General features: G+C 33.6%; 1 protein-coding gene across 1 annotated transcript in view; it reads right to left on the bottom strand.

The window, feature by feature from the left end:
* LOC127726647 (uncharacterized) overlaps nucleotides 1–19,817 on the bottom strand; it is a 299,596-nt gene that overhangs the window by 227,478 nt on the left and 52,301 nt on the right. The gene's annotated exons all lie outside the window — the stretch shown is intronic.

The raw sequence follows: 19,817 nt of genomic DNA, 5'->3' as shown, positions 1-19,817 counted from the left end.
TTCTTTACCCCGCAAGGGAACTTTCCCAGGAGCCGTGGATTAAATATCGTTCGCATATTTCCAAAAGGTTTGGACCTACGTCGTTCGTGTTAAGTTGGGTCACCTGAGCCGTGCAGTTTAAGGTAACCCGATACCGAATGGCATATCTCCCGATTTCTAAGCATTTTGGCACACTTGTACTTTGAATCGAGTTACATCGGAATATGTAATAAAAAATGGGGTCACCATATTTGTTTTCGTTTAATTTTCATATGAAAACGTCCATTTTGGCGACAAATTTTAATAGATATATAAGGAAAATGCCTTTGTTTTTACTTATCTTTTTAGATTTTTCAATGGATGGCTATGTTCTTATATACGGAGAAAAACTAAAAACTAATATAATATCAAGGATTGTATACTAAAGATGTGCTTGATCAATAACTATAACGCAATCATACTACACATATGTTACTTCTGCGAAGCCTCTTCGTGTAGTCTGTTTTGCTGTTTTAAATTAGTCCAACGGCATTGTTTACTCTAATCCTTTTTATTTCTAAACCCATGGTTGACTGGTGAATAAAAATATGGTCAGTTTTTGTATTCTTCCGAACGGCAGTAAAACCTTTGCCAAAATGTGGGCGTCCGTTTGGCTGTGCGGGATGTATAAATACACAACCACGTCTCATGTGAAGGGTGTTCCAGCTCTCTGCATGTTAAAATATCTTGCAACAACTCTAGGGATCCGTAGGTGGCCTGATGTAAGGCTAAATTTGTGTCTCTGTTCAGTATACCCTCATGTTCCAATTACTAACCAAATTTCCCGCCCTTCATCCTAATCTACGCCTATTTTGTATTCATTGTTAATTATACCCCCGCTTTAAAAAATGGGGGTATACTGTTTTACCTCTGTCTGTCCATCCATCCATTCGTCAGTCCATCTGTCCGTCCGTCCCATGAATATTTTTTTCAGGAACTACATCATAAGGATTTCTGAAATTTGGTTTCAGGGTTTATATAAGTCAGCTACACCGTGTGATGCGTTTTCAGATTCATCACTCAACCAATTCCTGTTTACCGTCAAGTATTTGGACAGGGGTATCATCAGTGAGCAGTAGCTCGCAGTTTCACATGTTTGTTCTCTTCCGGAACACGCATGAAATATTTGCCACTGGACGTATATCAACAATAATCAATCATTTAATCAATCGCATGTTTCTCCTTTCAGGCTAGAAAACATACATAAAGGTTGGGCGCCCGCTAACATGTTTAACCCCGCCACATTCTGTATGTGCCTTAACCAAGTCAGGATCCTGTTATTCAGTGGTTGTCGTTTGTTGCTGTATATTATATTTGTTTTAGTTCATTACTTTGTACATGACTCAGGCCGTTAGTTTTCTCGTTTGAATTGTTTTACATTTGTCATTTCGAGACCTTTTATAGCTGACTATGCGGTATGGGTTTTGCTCATTGTTGAAGGCCGTACGGTGACCTATGGTTGTTAATTTCTGTGTCATTTTGTCTCTTGTGGAGAGTTGTCTAATTTTCAATCATACTGTATACATCTTCTTATTTTTATATGTATATCTGGATGGGCACTTTAATTTGCTAGATATTTGTATTCGTTCTATATCTAACAGTGATAGTGAAGGGCAAGGTATATGGAAATATTTGTTATATTTCATTAATTGTCCATCATAGGCTATATAATGTGTTGATGTTATCCTTCGAGTGTGTCCTCTTCAATGAAAAGAAGCAAAAGACGATATCCTTTATTTCCTGGAAAAAAACATGTTTCTTTGTCATTTGTTTAACTTTTTGACTCGACAAAAAGGTTTTGGGTCTTAAGAGAGCTTTCCTTTAGATAAATCAGCTGTTTTCTGCAGTATTTTACGACTCCTATGAATCCCTAATGTTTATTTCTACTTATTCTTTCTACTTTTTCTTTTTATGAATTTAATATTTACTCAAGCACAGGGGCGCATGAGTTATCTATTACGACGTTTTTTACTCAAGCACTGGGGGCGCATGAGTAATCTATTATGATGTTTTTAGTCCAGTACCAGGTGCGCATGAATTATCTCTTACGATGATTTTTACTCACGAACAGAGTTATCTTTTACGTTGCCTTTTACTCAAAGCACAGGGGGTGCATGAGTTATCTATTACGATGCTTTTCACTCAATCACAGGGGGTGCACGAGTTAGCTTTCATGATGATTTTTACTCAATCACAGGGGCGCATGAGTTATCTATTACGATGTTTTTCTCAAGCACAGGAGTCACATGAGTTATCTATTACGATGCTTTTTGCTCAAGCACAGGAGTTGCATGAGTAATCTATTACGATGCTTTTTAATCAAGCACTGGTTGCACATGAATTATCTACTACGATGATTTTAACGCATGCACAGGGGTCGCATGAATTATATTTTACGATGCTTTGTACGCAAGCACAGGGGTTGCATGAGTTATCTTTTACGATGCTTTTTACTCAAGCATAGGGGTCGCATGATTTATCTTTTACGATGCTTTTTGCTGTAGAACAGGAGTCGCATGAGTTATCTTTTACATCGCTCTTTACCCAAGCACAGGATACGCAAGAGTTATCTATTACGATTGTTTGCACTCAAGGACCTGGGGAGCATGAGTTATCTGTTACGATGCTTTTTACTCAAGCAACGGGGTTGCATGAGTTACCTATTACGTTGTTTTTAATTCAAGCACAGGGGGCGCGTGAGTAATCTATTACGATGCTTTTTGCGTTGCTAGCCAAGTTACATTTGTATATCCTGTTAATATAAATAACAATAACTCTATATTATAATCTTTCGATATTTTACACACATAGATATTCATGGAACCTGACATATACACACTCATGTACTTTTTTTCCCAAATATAGATATATTCACACGCATGAAATTCTTAAAACTTGATCTTATACCGGATTTATTTTTAGGTCGTTTCGAAGAAACATGTTGCTTTACACTATTTATACACCCTACTGGTGATTTTTCAATTGTATAAGCGATATAGCATACATGTAAAACTCGTAAACGGAACCCAACAATGCTGATGATCTTTTTTTTAAGATTTTTCAACTCCGTGGCCATGTACAAAAATTTAAACACTTAGACATGTTTTCTTTATGAGAAAACAATCAGAATACATTTATGGCCCCAGTTCCCATGTTATAACAGGAGACCTTAACATCGTTCGTGACCGAGAGTTGAAATCATTCCTCAGTAAAGGACCTAAATATCGTCTCCGTCAATTATTAATTGGAATGAGTGTCGTAACATCATCCACGACTCACTCCGTACTTACCGCTCTATATGGATAAAACGAGAAAAAGCTGACAAGAAATCATTAGATTCTTTTCTTAATTCGATAATGAACATAGTTGATATACGTATTCAATATTTTAAATAATATTGAGAATGGAAATGGGGAATGTGTCAAAGAGACAACAAACCGACCATAGAGCAGACAACAGCCGAAGGCCACCAATGGGTCTTCAATGAAGCGAACATTTTACTCCTAACAACAACCATAATAGCCCTATTTCTCATATCAAACATAAGCTAAAACAACTCGCCAAGGTATTTGTTTTTGTCCCGGCTGATAAGGCTGCTAACAATATCATTATTGTTTGACGTAAATTTTACATTGAGGTTCTAAAAAAGGAAATCACGAATTCACCAACATTCCAACTGACTCCATTTTCGGAAAATGACATCTGTAACCAACATAAAATTTTAGCTACCTTTTTACAAGCAGAACCAAATACAATGAAAGTTCCAACTACAAATGTATGTACTGGCTTCCGAAGCTGCACAAAACTCCTTACAAGTATAGATTTATTTCGTCTTCAAGCCATTGTTCCACTACTAAACTATCTCTTCTACTTACCAGTACACTTGGTACATTCAAAAACCTGGTAATAAATTGTTCAAATAAGGCCTTTGAAAATAGTGGAATTAATTACTTTTGGAGTGTCAATAATTCGTTGGAAGTAATTGATAAATTGCATGCTTATATTGGTGATCTCGAATCTGTTCAAAGTTGTGATTTTTCTACTCTATATACCACTTTGCCTCATAATCTTATTTAAAAAAAAATGCACACACCTGATTAAATGGGCATTTAAAAAGTTAGAATGCGAATATATATGTTCAAACTCTTTTAGGTAATTTTTTAGTAATAAAGCTAATACTAACAATGAACACTGACCTTTCCTGGATCTTGATATCTATATCTTTAACGGGAAGCTTAATACCAAAATTTATGACAAAAGAGATGATTTTTCATTTCCTATTGTTGATTATCCATTATTAGATGGTGACGTTCCCTTGTCACCATCTTATGGTGTTTATATATCTCAACTTGTTCGATTCGCTCGTGTATGTAACAACGTATTTGATTTTAACGAAAGAAATCTCTGTATTACTGAAAAAATATTACACCAGGGTTTTCGATATCACAAACTAGTCAAAACATTTACTAAATTTTATCATCGGTACAAGGACATCATTCGGAAATATAAATCAACATGCAGACATCTTATACGTTCGGGTATTTCACATCCAATCTTTTATGGTGATATACTTTACAAAGCACAAAAATGTCGGCATTCACCTCAAAAGCAAACCAAACCTTTAAACAGACTTATTCGGAAGGGATATAGTTACCATACTGTTGTCAAGTCATTGAGGATTGCATATTTTGGTATTAATATTGATTCACTCATAGGGTCTTTGCATCGGAAATAAACACATTTATTCTAAAACCAGTTGTTGGCATGATACGGGTTATGTTCTTCTCATATATTTTATGATGGTATGATACTAAACCCCTAATGGGAGGGATTGTACTTGATTTTCATATGATGAAGACACAATCTTTCAATCAGTTTAATTGAGGTCAGCAGTTTCACTTTTTTGTTCTCTTCCGGAACACGCATGAAATATTTGCCACTGGACGTATATCAACAATAATCAATCATTTAATCAATCGCATATTTCTCCTTTCAGGCTAGTAGTCCTTTGTTAATTTATTTATCATTGTCATTTTGCTTAGTTTCTTTTGTTACCTATTCTGACATCGGACTCGGACTTCTTTTAAACTGAGTTTTACTGTGCGTATTGCTGTGTGTTTCTTTATTCTACATTGGCTAGAGGTATAGGGGGAGGGTTGAGATCTCACAAAATATGTTTAAACCCGCCGCATTTTTGCGCCTGTCCCAAGTCAGGAGCCTCTGGCCTTTGTTAATCTTGTATGTTTTTTAATTTTAGTTCATTTATATGTTTTGGAGTTTAGTATGACGTCCATTTTCACTGAACTAGTACACATTTTTATTTAGGAGCCAGCTGAGGACCACCTCCGGGTGCGGGATTTTCTCGCTGCGTTGAAGACCCATTGGTGGCCTTCGGCTGTTATCTACTCTTTGGCCGGGTTGTTGTCTCTTTGACATATTCCCCATTTCCATTCTCAATTTTATTAATATATTTTGCTGTGATTTTTATAATGACTGGCGAACTGATGCTCAACAATGTGAACATATGCCTCATTGATATTACTGAATGCAATCTTATAAATAAAAATACAATTTGAACATGTGTTTATTTTTTTTTTTTAAATACGTATCTCTCAATAAGGCATGGAACAGACTGGAAAGAAATGGTATTTATCTTCAATTTCCTCCCTGTTGTCAGCACTTTCTGCTAAACAATTTTTCATAAAGATTTATTCCATAACATCATATTGAGACAAATTAAAATGTTTTATATCTACTAAAACAGATTTTGTATCCAGAATGTTTGCATTAATGAGTGTCTGGAAGGGGCCCTTCATTTCTGTATTCTTTAATTTATTTAAGCATTCTTCTTTATCATTAAAAGTAACGTTTATTCTGTAAAATTCTCATCAAAATTACTTAACTTTTTAAATTTTATGTTATCAACTGTATTCTGTACGTTCTCCATTACTGTAAGCAGTATCATATTACCAATTTTTTTCTATTTTCCACAGTTATTCTGCATGCTTTTGCATCAAGACTTTCATTGTTTTAATTCTTTTGTTTTCGTGTGTGAACCATGGTAATCATTTTAAGGTAGGTGGGGGTCTATATAAAATCGATATGATGTTTAGTAGTATGCTAAAATATAGTTTACATCATGCATTATTCGAAAATATAATAAATAGTATGGGTAACGGGGCATTATTTCAAGCTACACGTTGTGCAAAATTGTCAGATTTTGGAAAGATTATGCATGGAAACCACAATTTTGTGTGATAAAAAGAGAAAAATTACACGATAGAATTTTAAGATAAGAAATGAGAAGATAGCTCTTTTAATGTGTTTTCAGTAAATAAAAAGAAAAATTGGGATCACGGAACTTGATACCTTGCTGTTAAACAAAATATGTAAATGCATAACACATTACTTTTTAAAAGATACATTATATGAGTTACTTCCCCTTATATGGCAAAAATGAATGAAACAAAAATGTGTCAGTATTAGTAAAAAAAAAACATTGAAAAATATCATAAAACAAATAATTTTCTTCAAATAGATGCACAGTCTTACAAACCAATTAGATTCTTCTCTCGAAATTTTACCATTTAAATAAAGATCTATACCGATTGTGTTCTGCTATTTTACAATCCAAGATGGCGAAAGACACTAGATCTACCTTAATAGCAGAATATCCATGTAATAACTTGTTCATCTACCCACAGATTTAATCATTTGAAGCTCCAGGATTTTTTATTTTTTTTTATTATCAGTATTAAAAGTAGACATTCATTATCACACTGAACAAAACTTTGAGAAGTTACAACAATTAATCAACTGAAAACTTTCAAAATAAATATAAAATGTAAAAGTAAAAGAATGCAGTTGATCATTCTTTAAGGAGATAGAACGTTTTTGAGTATTTAATAATGCTGTTCTTCAACTACGTCCGCAACACAGACTCTGTCTGTTACATATCATTTCATTTAAACATATTTTGTTTGTTATCAGACACGTACAAGTTATCACAGCTCACATAGTCCTATCCTAAATATAATAAGTTATGATCTATGAATATAAACACATACTACAATAGTAAACAATACTAAATGTGTACAATAGTTACAGTAAAAAATTCACAATTTCTCAAATAAATGAATATAAATTTTACATCACAATGCTAATTCAACATCATACTAGCTATACAAATAAAATGAATAAATAACTAATCTGTATTTCAAGAGGATGGCCATATCAGCCAAAGCTTGTTTTTCTGGACCTGAAAACATCCCAAATTTACATAACATATACAACTACATTATTTTCACATTTAGTCAAATTAATATAAATTCGTACTATTATTTACACCAAATGCTTCAGCAAAGTTTTAAACAACAAAAATGAAAGACTTCTTTATCTAAGAATGTATTTTGATTAAGATTTAAATTTTCGTTTTCGTTTTGTAAAGTTACAAGATGTAAAGATGAATCGAAAAGTAATTCATCAAAAATATAATTCTGATTTGTGCATAAAACGGGCATTTAAAGAAAAAATGAAAGCTGTATTCAGTCGTACAGCCACACCGACAGCTCTGGTAATAATTATATTGAATCTCAAAGGTCATAGTTTAGTGTTGAACATGAATGCCGAAAGCTTGTTAATAAAGGATATACCTTACGTTATTCAACATAACAGTGTTTATACGTGTTATATATCCTCTCCTTGATGTGGCTTCACTGTGCGTGGCTCCTTTCTGACAAAATAATGAGCACATGCTTCGTTTTTGAATTATCATTGCTATAAATATAATGATTGAAATTCTAATTTGAGGAGAGGCTTGTTGTCATGCACGCATGTGAAAAGAGAACACGAAAAAAAACTTGTGTGTTAATGTTACATATTTGCAATGTTTATTGTTTATAGTAAAATTGAGCTGCGTCAGATACGAAATCGACCTTATGCAAATGAATATCTGTTAACCTATTTCGGGTTGATAAAATCTCGACGGAAAGTCTTTAACTGTTTGAAAATTGAGTTATAAGAACCCTACAAAACAGACCAAAATTCATCTTTTATTTCGTATTTGAATGTTCCAAAATCAGTCAAAGTCCTATACATGTATATGTATATGTGCACTTGCACAAGGTCGATTTCTATCCGATGCAGCTCAGTTGTGATATTTAGTAACAATCTCTCTCTCTCTCTCTCTCATAACATGATTTTTACAAGGAATCCAACGATTAGTGCATAGAGAGACAGTTCATCACTTGGACCATTTGAAACAGGACCTTTTGTTGTGGGGATGATTTCTGCCTCCAATATGTAATCATATAACTTCTTATCATTTAAAATACATAGTAGAAAACCTGCTTTATAAAAATCTCTTTGGTTTGACAGATCTATTTCAAAATCGTGGGATATCAATTTTCCATTGTGAAAAACTAATAGTTTGAAGTTCATTACTTTTCCTGTTCGAAAGCACTTACTTTCCATCTCGCAACTACCCAATGTAGGTAGTACATGTTCAACGTTAGGTAATTTGCAAGGTAGTTTGTATACATTTGGTATTTTAGTATCTAGCCTTTTTAGGATGTTTGTAAATAATTCATTGTTTAAAATTTTCCCTGAAGAGTACTTGCAGAAGTATAAGGTTAGATCCCCATACAACTCCGTATTCGTGGACGAAATATTCACTGTTTTATTATATATTTTTTTATCCTTGGAAATAAAGGGTATGAAAATTTGTGGTGATTCTTGTGGATCAGCACAAAATTGATAAAGTTGGCAGTTAGCATCAGGAATACAATGATACAATGTAGCATTACCGCATAAATCACTCTGACGTTCAATTCTTTGCTGACCTACTGGACAATTGTCAACTTTTTCCAATAATGCTAAACAACAGGGTATTGTAACAGACAATCCCAAATATAATATGAGTGGTTTTTCTAACATTTTGTACATGTATACTGGCAATAAATATTGTATATGATATACCGATCTGATGTCCTGCAGGTCACCGTCGATACTTGGTAGACTTAGACAAATCTATCGAAAATAAAATCAGTGTATCAATTATATTGCAATTTTTTTTATTATAAGATTTTAATAATCATTCTGATCATTAAATATAAGAATTTAATGCATATTTTGTAAATTTTAAGTAAGTGGGGTCAAAGTAATTCAATCCCTTTGTAAAATGTTAAAAGTGTAATTTAAAGGATGGATTTCTAAAATGAACCTTGCTGTCCGATTGCTTACATAACCACTGATACCGTTTGGTTTAAATGTTTAAATAGAAATAATTACCATTTCACTGATTAAAGTGAACGAGATAAATATTCCGAATTGACTTTTTTAACAGTCTGAAGTCATCTCTTCGGAAATTGTACGGGCGTAATCATGACTTGGTTAACCGTTATGGAATATTTGTGTCACAAATGACGGATACGAACCACTTGTCACTAGATTTTACTTGCCATGAGCAACATGACGAGTGCCATCAGTGAAACAGGAAATTGTTACATTTTACCAGCACCCGAGTTCATCCTCATATATGTGTGGGTTGGCATAGCTTATTATTTACTTCAACTATGCGCAGTGTTTTGTGAACTGTTGTTAGTCTGTCTGGTTTTATTTGTGTTTTTCTTTTATTTATTTTTTTCGCCCTGGTGCTGTCTGTTTTTTTTTTCACTTATGGTTTTTAATTGCCCCTTGGTATTTTATAACATGCACTATTAGCTATTTATGAATCATTGTGCCATAGTCAGAATGTACGATTGAACGGATATTTCAATGGGTTTTATTGCAGGAATACCACAAGTCTCGGGGATTAAGTCCAATTGATATTAAAATAAACATTTGCACTGAGTCACGAGGGGGGAAGAAATTCCATCCTAAAACAAAAGTGTGCGATGATTGCTGTTCGTCTTAATTAAAGAGCTTAATAATTTCTACCTGTAAGATCTACACTGGGCCCAAACTTGCGAAATAAAAAAGCGCGTGATTTGTCGCGTCAATTTTTTTTTTAATTATTTTGCGAACTGATTCCACATGTGATACATTGAGGTAGATCCGATTTCGCTCTCAAGTCATTTCTTTCAAGATTTTATTTGGATTGGCGAGCGCTTTCAAATGTGACTTCTCCAAGAAATCAACGTTTGTCTAATAAAGCAACGTATGTTCAATAAAACAACGTATGTCCAATAAAGCAACGTCCGTCCAATAAAGCAACGTATGTCCAATAAAGCAACGTATGACCAATAAAGCAACGTATGCGTTCTGTCAAAGCCTTATTTAATAAATTGCTTCGCCGAGCACAGCTGGATACGACCGCAGAGGTCCAACCCTGAACAGTTGGGGCAAAAATGGACACAATATTCGCGCTTGATACAGGTCTGAATTTGGATTGTAATTAAATATTTGACACAGAATAACTGTAGTCAAAGAACTTAGAATTGGTTATATGATTTGAATTTATATTCAATTTTTTGCTTTTGTGCAATACACTATGCTGTTGCAAATTGACACCCCACCCCCCCCCCCCCCTTTCCACAAAAAAAAAATAACCCCTTTTTTTTTTGCTTTTCTGCAATACATTATGCTGTTGCGAATTTACCCCCCCCCCCCCCAAAAAAAAAATGTTTACCCCCCCTTTTTTTTATTTGAAGAAATTTTCTTTTTAATTTCTGAAATCTGAAATGAGAACAAATTGTCCCCCCCCCCCTTCACAATTTCTTTTTTACCCCCCCCCCCCCCCCCAAATTTTTTTTTTCACCCCCCCCCCCCCCTTTTCCACAAAAAAAATTCTTTCCCTCAAGATATGGTCATAATCTCAATTCAAATTTCCAATGGAGTTTGCAACCATAATTACCCATTTAAATACATCATAAAAGTCTTAAAATAGAAAATGACATACATAATCATGGCTAAAATTAATATTCCTTAATCAGCATTTTTAAATAACTTTTAAGTAACTTCTAATTTTTAAATAATTTTTAAGTAACTTCTAAAAATAAATTGACAGCTAATCACCTCAAGACAATACAACATTTCTTTATACATAATTTCAAAGCAGTGTAAGGGATGTAATTCAAACATTACATTGTACTTTTTATTTTCTTTGTCCATTAACCAGGAAACCCTTGTTTTCCCCCTTTTTTGCCCCTAATTCCTAAACGGTTTGAGCCATAACCCCCCAAAGCCAATCCTAACCATCCCTTTGTGGTATGGAAACTTGTGGTATAATTTCAGAGAGATCCATACACCTGTCTGGAAACTAGAAAAATGCTTATTTGGGCCCCTTTTTGGCCCCTAATTCCTAAACTGTTAGGAGTATAACCCCCAAAAATCAATCCCAACCTTCCTTTTATGGTTATAAACCTTGTGTTTAAATTTCATAGATTTCTATTTACATTTACTAAAGTTATTGTTCGGAAACCAAATGTCTTCGGACGACGCTGACGACGACGACGACGACGTGATACCAATATACGACCGCAAAATTTGTTGCGGTCGCATAAAACCAAGCAGTCTATTTAGACTTTAGGAATTTTAGAAAAATTACATTTTCTTTAATATAAGTTTATGATATATGCAAACAATTAGAGCTGAACACTCTAAATGAATAATTTTTAACTATTGGAATATTTCATACCTCATGTAAAATCCCTGAATAAAGTAATAGAATGTATATCCTTATGTTACTGCTTCTACTTAGAAAAGTTTATCATATGCTTTTAGAAACGGAAATAATTCATCTCATTTCAGGAACAGGTTTCGGTCCTGCAGTGGTTTCTTACTGCTGCTACTCTGCCTGGAGATAATATATATACTTTATTGCGATACATATTGCTTTAAATCTTAAATGTCTTTCAACTCTTAGTTTTAAGTTTCCAGGTTGATGATGATGACAATCCGATGTCAAATTCAATATTGCATTCAGAATACTTTCACATAATGTTGGAAGTCGGCATAAGGGGAAAGGTTGAGATATCAAAAGACTAGTGTAACCCCTTCCTGTATGCATGTGCCTGATCCAAGCCATGAACCTCGTCAGTAATTGCGTATGCTATATCTTAGTGTATATTTCTACCGTAATAAACTCACGACGATTAGGAGCTTGAAATATTGTATAGATATCTATCTATTTTTCAAAACTGCATGTAGCTCTATAGATGCCTTTTGTTTTATTTTTTATCGTTGGGTTGCTGTCTGATTGACGTATACCCCACACCTCATATTATTTATATAACTTACTGCCTTATAATAATTCGATGTCGTGCAGTTACTGCTTCTAATTAGTGAGAGTTATGTTACCAATCGTTCGACGAATAACAACTTTAGTTTTTGACATGACAAATTTTTATATACGAACATTAATCAAAAATTTTGAGGAATATCGGTGTTCGTATAAAGAGACAGTTCATGCAATTTATTTTGTATGTCTTCAACAACTATCCTAACAATATCTACAGTAATTGTGTTAAGAATCAAATGTTGTTATCAATTTCAATTGCCCTCGAACAAATTGAAAAAATAATCAGGAAACACAAAATATAAAAAAATATATAAGTTATATGAGAACGAGGATGAGGTAGAGGTGGAGGAGGAGTAGGAGAAGTTACTTTCATCTTATCATGCTTATTGAGAAGTTTGTTTCTTTCCTAGAGTGATTTTATTCTTTGTTGACCAATGGTAATATATATTTTTTTTAATTCTTGATTTTTCATATTGGTTTGAATGGATTCATCCATTATTTTAATACCTGTGCTTTGAAAGTTTCCAAAAAGTACTCCATTCTAGGTTCTTGCTTATCCGAATTTTTGTTCACGAATAATAATTCGTTTATCTTTGGTCTGTTTAGTATAGGCTTTATTTTATAAAACGACTGTTCTGAATGGTTTTTATTAGCCCATCTATGTTTCAAGCTGGATTCGATACACAATATTTCGTGGTCAGATATCCGTGGAATTACTTTTAAATTAGTTTTGTTTACCTGCGATGTGTTACTAGTGAAAAAAAAATCGAACGAAGACTGAAATGATTTTGTAATGTTAGTGTTGTTACAATTTGTTATAAATAGCTGCTATTTATAATTGTTTTATAAGCAGGAGCTTATTTGCCAATGTTAATAATGCTAATGCAAGAAGAACGTAATTTTACAAACATTTAAGATGGTTTTATAATTAATCAAAAAAGCTTAAACTTGACAGTTAATGAGCAATTCAAATACTACTATCTTTTACATTACTTTACAATTTGTATTTTTGAATAATTCAGTTATACTGTGATAGTAAAGATGCAGTGGGATTCAAATCTAAAAGGATTGTGAACGTATATGCTTTCTTTTTGAACTAGCACTACTATATGTATTAAACTGGTGACTTGGATCTGGCTTCCCTAACCAAGCAGTTTTGTAAAATTCTTATCAGTTACATGTCGAATTGATGAAAGAAATTGCATTTATGTTAATAGTATGTATAGTTGCAATATTTTGTAAAAAAAAAAACGTATTTTTCAGAAAATATAATTTTTCACAGGGTTTATGCATGAATATTGTTTCAGTATATTTTTATTGCACGAGTTTGCGAGTTCTATATATATTTCTCTAATTCTTCGTCAATTTATCCCTTTCTGCACCCATTGTATAAAAAAAATTTAATCAACGTGTGGTTCGTTTGATCTCAGTTCTTCATTGGTAAAAATCCGATTATGACGTCGAATTTTCTTGCTTTCCTCTGAATTTCCTATTGTGACGGCATGAAAAAAGGCGACCATGCCTGATGACGTCACATAGAAAGAACACATCTTTTTGCAGATCATTCGAAAAGAAGGAATAAATTTGCCTGCGTATTGTTTGAAAATCATTAGAGAAACAGATTCCACCACCAAATCTCGTGTAATACGATATTTATCCACTCTCGGCAGTTAAATTTTAAATATTTAAAACGCTCGGCGAGCCTCGCGTTTTAAATTTGAAAATTTAACTGTCTCGAGTGGATAAATATCGTATCACACTCGATGTAGTGGTAGAATCTATATATATACTACTACTATAGTATAAACAAGTCTAAATTGAAAACAACGTTCAAACCTATGATTGCGTTGGATAAAAACCGCAATTTTTATACGTGTGTATGCAAAACAAATTTCTTGTTAGAGTGGTCTAAATACAGCACAAACAACATTTTCCAAAAGACCAAAAAAGTGAAAAAGTATATTCTAACAAAACGCATTTGACTAACAGGTCGAACAACAAATGTTCTTAAACCCTGCTGACTGGCATTGGCGATTGCCAAATAAACGGATAGCCGATGTAACAAATGGATCTTAATTATAAATTTAATGCTAAACAGAAAACAATAAACTTGCGGAAAAGATGATATACCGCAAACAAAAGGTGCAAAGGTTTTTGTACACCATATCCGGATTTCGACAATTAATGTCTCTTCAGTGATGTTAGGAATCGAAACGGTATTTGGAAAGCCATACAATTTACCTCAATTTAGGATAGACTCTTGAATTTTGAGGAGTCAAAATAGGATGAACGGATCATATATAAACCCGAAGGCAAATATAATATATATATATACGGTGTGAGCCAAGGCTCCGTGTTGAAGACCGAACTTTGACCTATAATGGTTTACTTTTATAAATTTTGACTTGGATAGAGAGTTGTCTCATTGGCACTCATACCATATCTTCTTATATCTATATATATAAATATTCTGCTACTGTAAGGATAGTTTCTCTAATTCTCCGTCAATTTATCCCTTTCTGCACCCATTGTATAAAAAAAATTTAATCAACGTGTGGTTCGTTTGATCTCAGTTCTTCATTGGTTAAAATCCGATTATGACGTCGAATTTTCTTGCTTTCCTCTGAATTTCCTATTGTGACGGCATGAAAAAAGGCGACCATGCCTGATGACGTCACATAGAAAGAACACATCTTTTTGCAGATCATTCAAAAATAAGGAATAAGTTTGCCTGCATATTGTTTGAAAATCATTAGAGAAACAGATTCCACCACCAAATCTCGTGTAATACGATATTTATCCACTCTCGACAGTTAAATTTTAAATATTTAAAACGCTCGGCGAGCCTCGCGTTTTAAATTTGAAAATTTAACTGTCTCGAGTGGATAAATATCGTATCACACTCGATGCAGTGGTAGAATCTATATATTCACTAATATTTTTTTCAATGACCCTTATATAACATTACAGAATCTTGTGTCGTATAGAGGTCAGTTTCTATGATTCAGTATGGATTCAATATCAAGTTGTGGAACTTTATAGTAAATAAGGATACATCTAAAAAAAGATTAACTTAGAATTGAAACTTTTGTCTATTTTTTAAATAAATGTAGGTGAACAAATGGTCAAAATGGGTACATTTTGGGTACCCTAACCTTTCCGGTCTGATTTCAAACTGTAAGTACAGTATTATGTAGGATGAGTTTAATCTTATTGAATTTAATGTCAGTAGTTATTGGAATTCGACAAGGGTCTATATTATGCTCCAGATATTATGTTTAATCAGTATATTCTGACATGAATATCTTTATACCGAGCGTTAGCGAGGTGTAAAATGCTGACAAATATAATGCCTGCTAATGTCAAAATGAGCATAGAGCATGGCATGATAGAATTATTTAGATTCTAATAAGAGAATTTTGAACTTTTATCCTCTGAAGCGGACCTATAATACACGTTCGAAGTGCAGCCATTTTAATTTGATGAAGCCAAAACGATATAGAAAATTAACCGTTTCACGATAAAAAAATAAAAGATACATGTACACTTACATTTAGAATGATTTTATTTAATTTCCTAGCGTGCAACACCAACACAAATGTCCATTTGGATCTCAGGCCGGCGTTGTTTAAAATACAACTAACATTGCAATTTCAATTGTGACGTCAATCACGTGCTGCCCATGTTTTATTCGAATAAGAAGACGGCTTTGTTTCCAAAGCAAAAGAAGAACGTCATATTAGAATGTGGAATGAAAATTTAGTAGTTATCTTCATTATTATTAAGATAAATCATATATCAGTTTATTCAAGGATTTGGTTTATATTTATATTTTAGGCATATTTTTGGGGGGATGTAATCATTGAAAGCGAACCGTGGCAAAAAAATCAAAAGAAAAGAGAAAAGATTCGTTGCCAATTGGGACCATATAATCAGTCTGAAAGATCCGAGCAAGACTTAATTATTCTGATGGTATTTTAATAATAAATATACAATTCGTATCGCGGTAGCGACGTTACGTAATAAGTGAATGTCTCGAAGGTTTGTATTCCAGTACGTTCCTGGAATAATAAAAAAATAACTTTATAAATCTAAATTAAAATATGTAAAATAAAGTCTGTATATATGAATTAAATAATCACAGTCTCTGTAATGTTCACTTATGTTTTTGCAATAAAAGTATAATAGATATAAGAAGATGTGGTATGAGTGCCAATGAGACAACTCTCCATCCAAGTCACAATTTATAAAAGTAAACCATTATAGGTCAAAGTACGGCCTTCAACATGGAGCCTTGGCTGACACTAAACAGCAAGCTATTAAGGGCCCCAAAATGACTAGTGTAAAACCATTCAAACAGGAAAACCAACGGTCTAATCTATATAAAAAACGAGAAACGAGAAACACTTATGAACCACATCAACAAACGACAACCAATGAACATCAGATGCACTTATGTTTTAGTATAAAAAAAGTCCGTAGGAAGTTTATCAGTTACATCAGAGACATATAAGACCGTCTGATTGTATTAACGTGACGGTACCCAAATTGCACCTATTTTGGCAGTTTTTTCACCTACGTTTATTTATGATCTAGACAAAAGTTTCCATTCTGTTTATTTTGTAGATGTATCATTATTTACTAAATGGTTCCACTGACCAATTTAATTTTGAATCCATATTGAATCATAGAAAAATGGGTTTGAACAGACCTCCAAACGATCAATGGTTCTGTAATGAGGAGTACCCAAATTGCATCCATGCTTAAATTCGCATCCTTAAAAATCGAATAACACATGTTTTGTTTTATTTCTTCAAATATTAAGAAAAATTTGACATAAGTCCATGCTAAGAATTCATTTTTTTAAGAAATGGATGCTTGTAAGATGACTTTTTGTGGACGTCGCATGGCGACGTTTTCGTAGATTTCACTTTTTTCCAGTGAATACTTCATCTGTTGATATATACTGTGAACGTTTTGTGTATATTTAAATATATTTACATATTTATATATGTTGAAAGACGTGTATAATGTCAAATTATCAAAAAACAAATTGTTTAGTCTCAAAGAAAACTTGTTTCCGCCGCTATTTTTGCTGAATAGGTGCAATTTGGGTACTGTGAAGTTATATCTCTGGTTACATTAACGCAGCACGAGGACTTACCGTTGTGCGTTGCTGTCCTCTCATAAATTTTGGTATTCTGAAGAACCTTTTGTAATAACCGTAGGGTTTCAATATTGGATCATCGATTACAGGGGCGTGTTTTATTGGTCTCTTCTGCACATCTCCAGAATGTCTTCTGGTGAAGAGTCCAAAAAAATGAATCAGGACCTCTTCTGAAGATATTCTACGGAAGATCAAAAAAACAAAAATTCGATTTGCCGTCGAATATAGCAGATTTTTGTTATGTTGGGTGACATAATGTAGTTTACGATGATTTTATAGAAAATTAAGATACGTCCGGTAGACATGACTGTAAAAGTGTGCTCTGTTCGTGACATTTTTCTTTGTTCTTTCTTCTAACTCAATTTTGCTAGACAAATCACTATTTGATTTTTAAGAACAATCTTAAACTGCACAAAAATTCGTCAATGTTTGTCTCGAATATGATCAAAAAGGACATCTTGTCTATCCATTTTTTTTTAAAGTAACCAAACTGGATTATTTTTGTATAAAGCAAAGATATCGGAAAGTTCTCAAAATCATTTTTCTCTGGTAGTCCTTGAAGAAAATCTTCTGGTCCTAACTATTATTTCTATTGCAAAATTTCGATGGTCAAAACCTTCGGACCACCACTTTTCAAAAAAATTCATTGTATATGGATCTTCATATGCAAGTATACAATGTATACCAGACATTTCTCAGACTCTTTTTCTTCTTTTTTTTTTTAATAAATCCGTTGGTTGTGTACTGATTGATACTTCAGTCTGGGAGAACAAGATTTATTTCAGTACTAGTTGTAATTAGCTTTAAATAATTTTCCAGTAATTACAAATACTCTTATTTCGGTGCTTTGTGTCTATTGTCTTAATGTAAGTTTTTTTTTGTGTGTCTCGTACCGATTTTTTGAGTTAATCTAATTGCAATTGATTTGTGCAGGTTGTTCTTATATTGTACTATTACACCACTGTCCCAGCTTCGGGGAGGGTTGAGCGCTCACAAACATGTTCTTGTACTGTTACACCACTGTCCCAGGTTAGGGGGCGGTAACATGTTTAACCCCGCCACATTCTGTATGTATGTGCCTGTCCCAAGTCGGGAGCCTGTAATTCAGTGGTTGCCGTTTGTTGCTTTGTTACATATTTGTTTTTCGTTCAATTTTTTGTACATTAATAAGACCGTTAGTTTTCTCGTTTGAATTGTTTTACATTTGTGATTTCGGGGCCTTTTATAGCTGACTATGCGGTATGGGCTTTGCTTATTGTTGAAGGCCGTATGGTGACCTATAGCTGTTAATTGCTGTGTCATTTGGTCTCTTGTGGAGGGTTGTCTCATTGACAATCTTCGTTTTTATATCAACCCTGCCATATTCTTTGTGTGCCTGTCCCAAGTCAGGAGCCTGTAGTTTAGTGGTTGTCGTTGGTTCATGTCTCGACTCATATTTGATATTTTGTAAATTATTTTGTTATGTATAATTAGGCCGTTAATTTTTTCGTTTGAATTGATTCTCACACTTTTCACGTCGGGCCTTTTATTGACGACTTTTAATACAGTATCGAGTTTTGTTATTGTTGAAGGCCTAAATTACTTTTGCCTATAATTGCTTACATCCACTTCATATTTAAACTCCGGTGGATAGTTGCCTTATTAGCAATCATACATCTCTTCGTTTTTATATTATATACCTGACTTTTAAACTCGTGTTTTCCTGAACCGAGTCCTGAACATGCATGACATATTTGTCACTGGGCGTTGAAAATTAGCAACAAACAATCAATCAATTTAAACTTGTGTTAAATAAGAAGAAAAACCATTTGATATTTATTCATTTATTGGGGTGGGGGACAGGAGGATTTCATATATGAATATGGTTGCCTGGTAAGAGCTGAAAAATAGGCATAATTAGCGACAGATTAAAAAAGTTAATAATGCCCTCTTCCCTTCCCCATCCTTCATCTATAAATTTAAACTGACCACCACGGAATAGCCCAACTTAGTGTTGAAAGTAGCGTTAAACACCAATAAATCAAAATCCTTTCCCTAGAATATCAAATTGTCGTCCCTTAACTGTTATTGTCCGTGTAGTTCTGATATTTATCCAGCTTATCGTCTTACAGGGATGTCCTACTAAGACTGTCATACCATAAAAACGTTTATAACACAGCTCACATTCTAATATATCTGCATTCATAAATTTATCAATGTCATTTAGAATAAACGACGCCATGTTTGTTATGTGCCTCTGCCGTCTAAACTACCTATCAAAAAAGAAGAGGTGGAAGAGAGCCAGAAGATCTTCCCTATGCAAAAAAACAGAAATGGACCTCTTCTGGCTCACTACCGAAGAACAAAAAAACACGACCCAGATGTTACCTGAAAAAGACAGGGCTTGTTTGATAC

Source organism: Mytilus californianus, unplaced genomic scaffold (genome assembly GCF_021869535.1).
Source record: "Mytilus californianus isolate M0D057914Y unplaced genomic scaffold, xbMytCali1.0.p SCAF_18, whole genome shotgun sequence".
Classification (NCBI taxonomy): Eukaryota; Metazoa; Mollusca; class Bivalvia; order Mytilida; family Mytilidae; genus Mytilus; species Mytilus californianus.
Note: the sequence above shows the minus strand (reverse complement) of the source record. Positions and strands in the feature narration are given on the sequence as shown.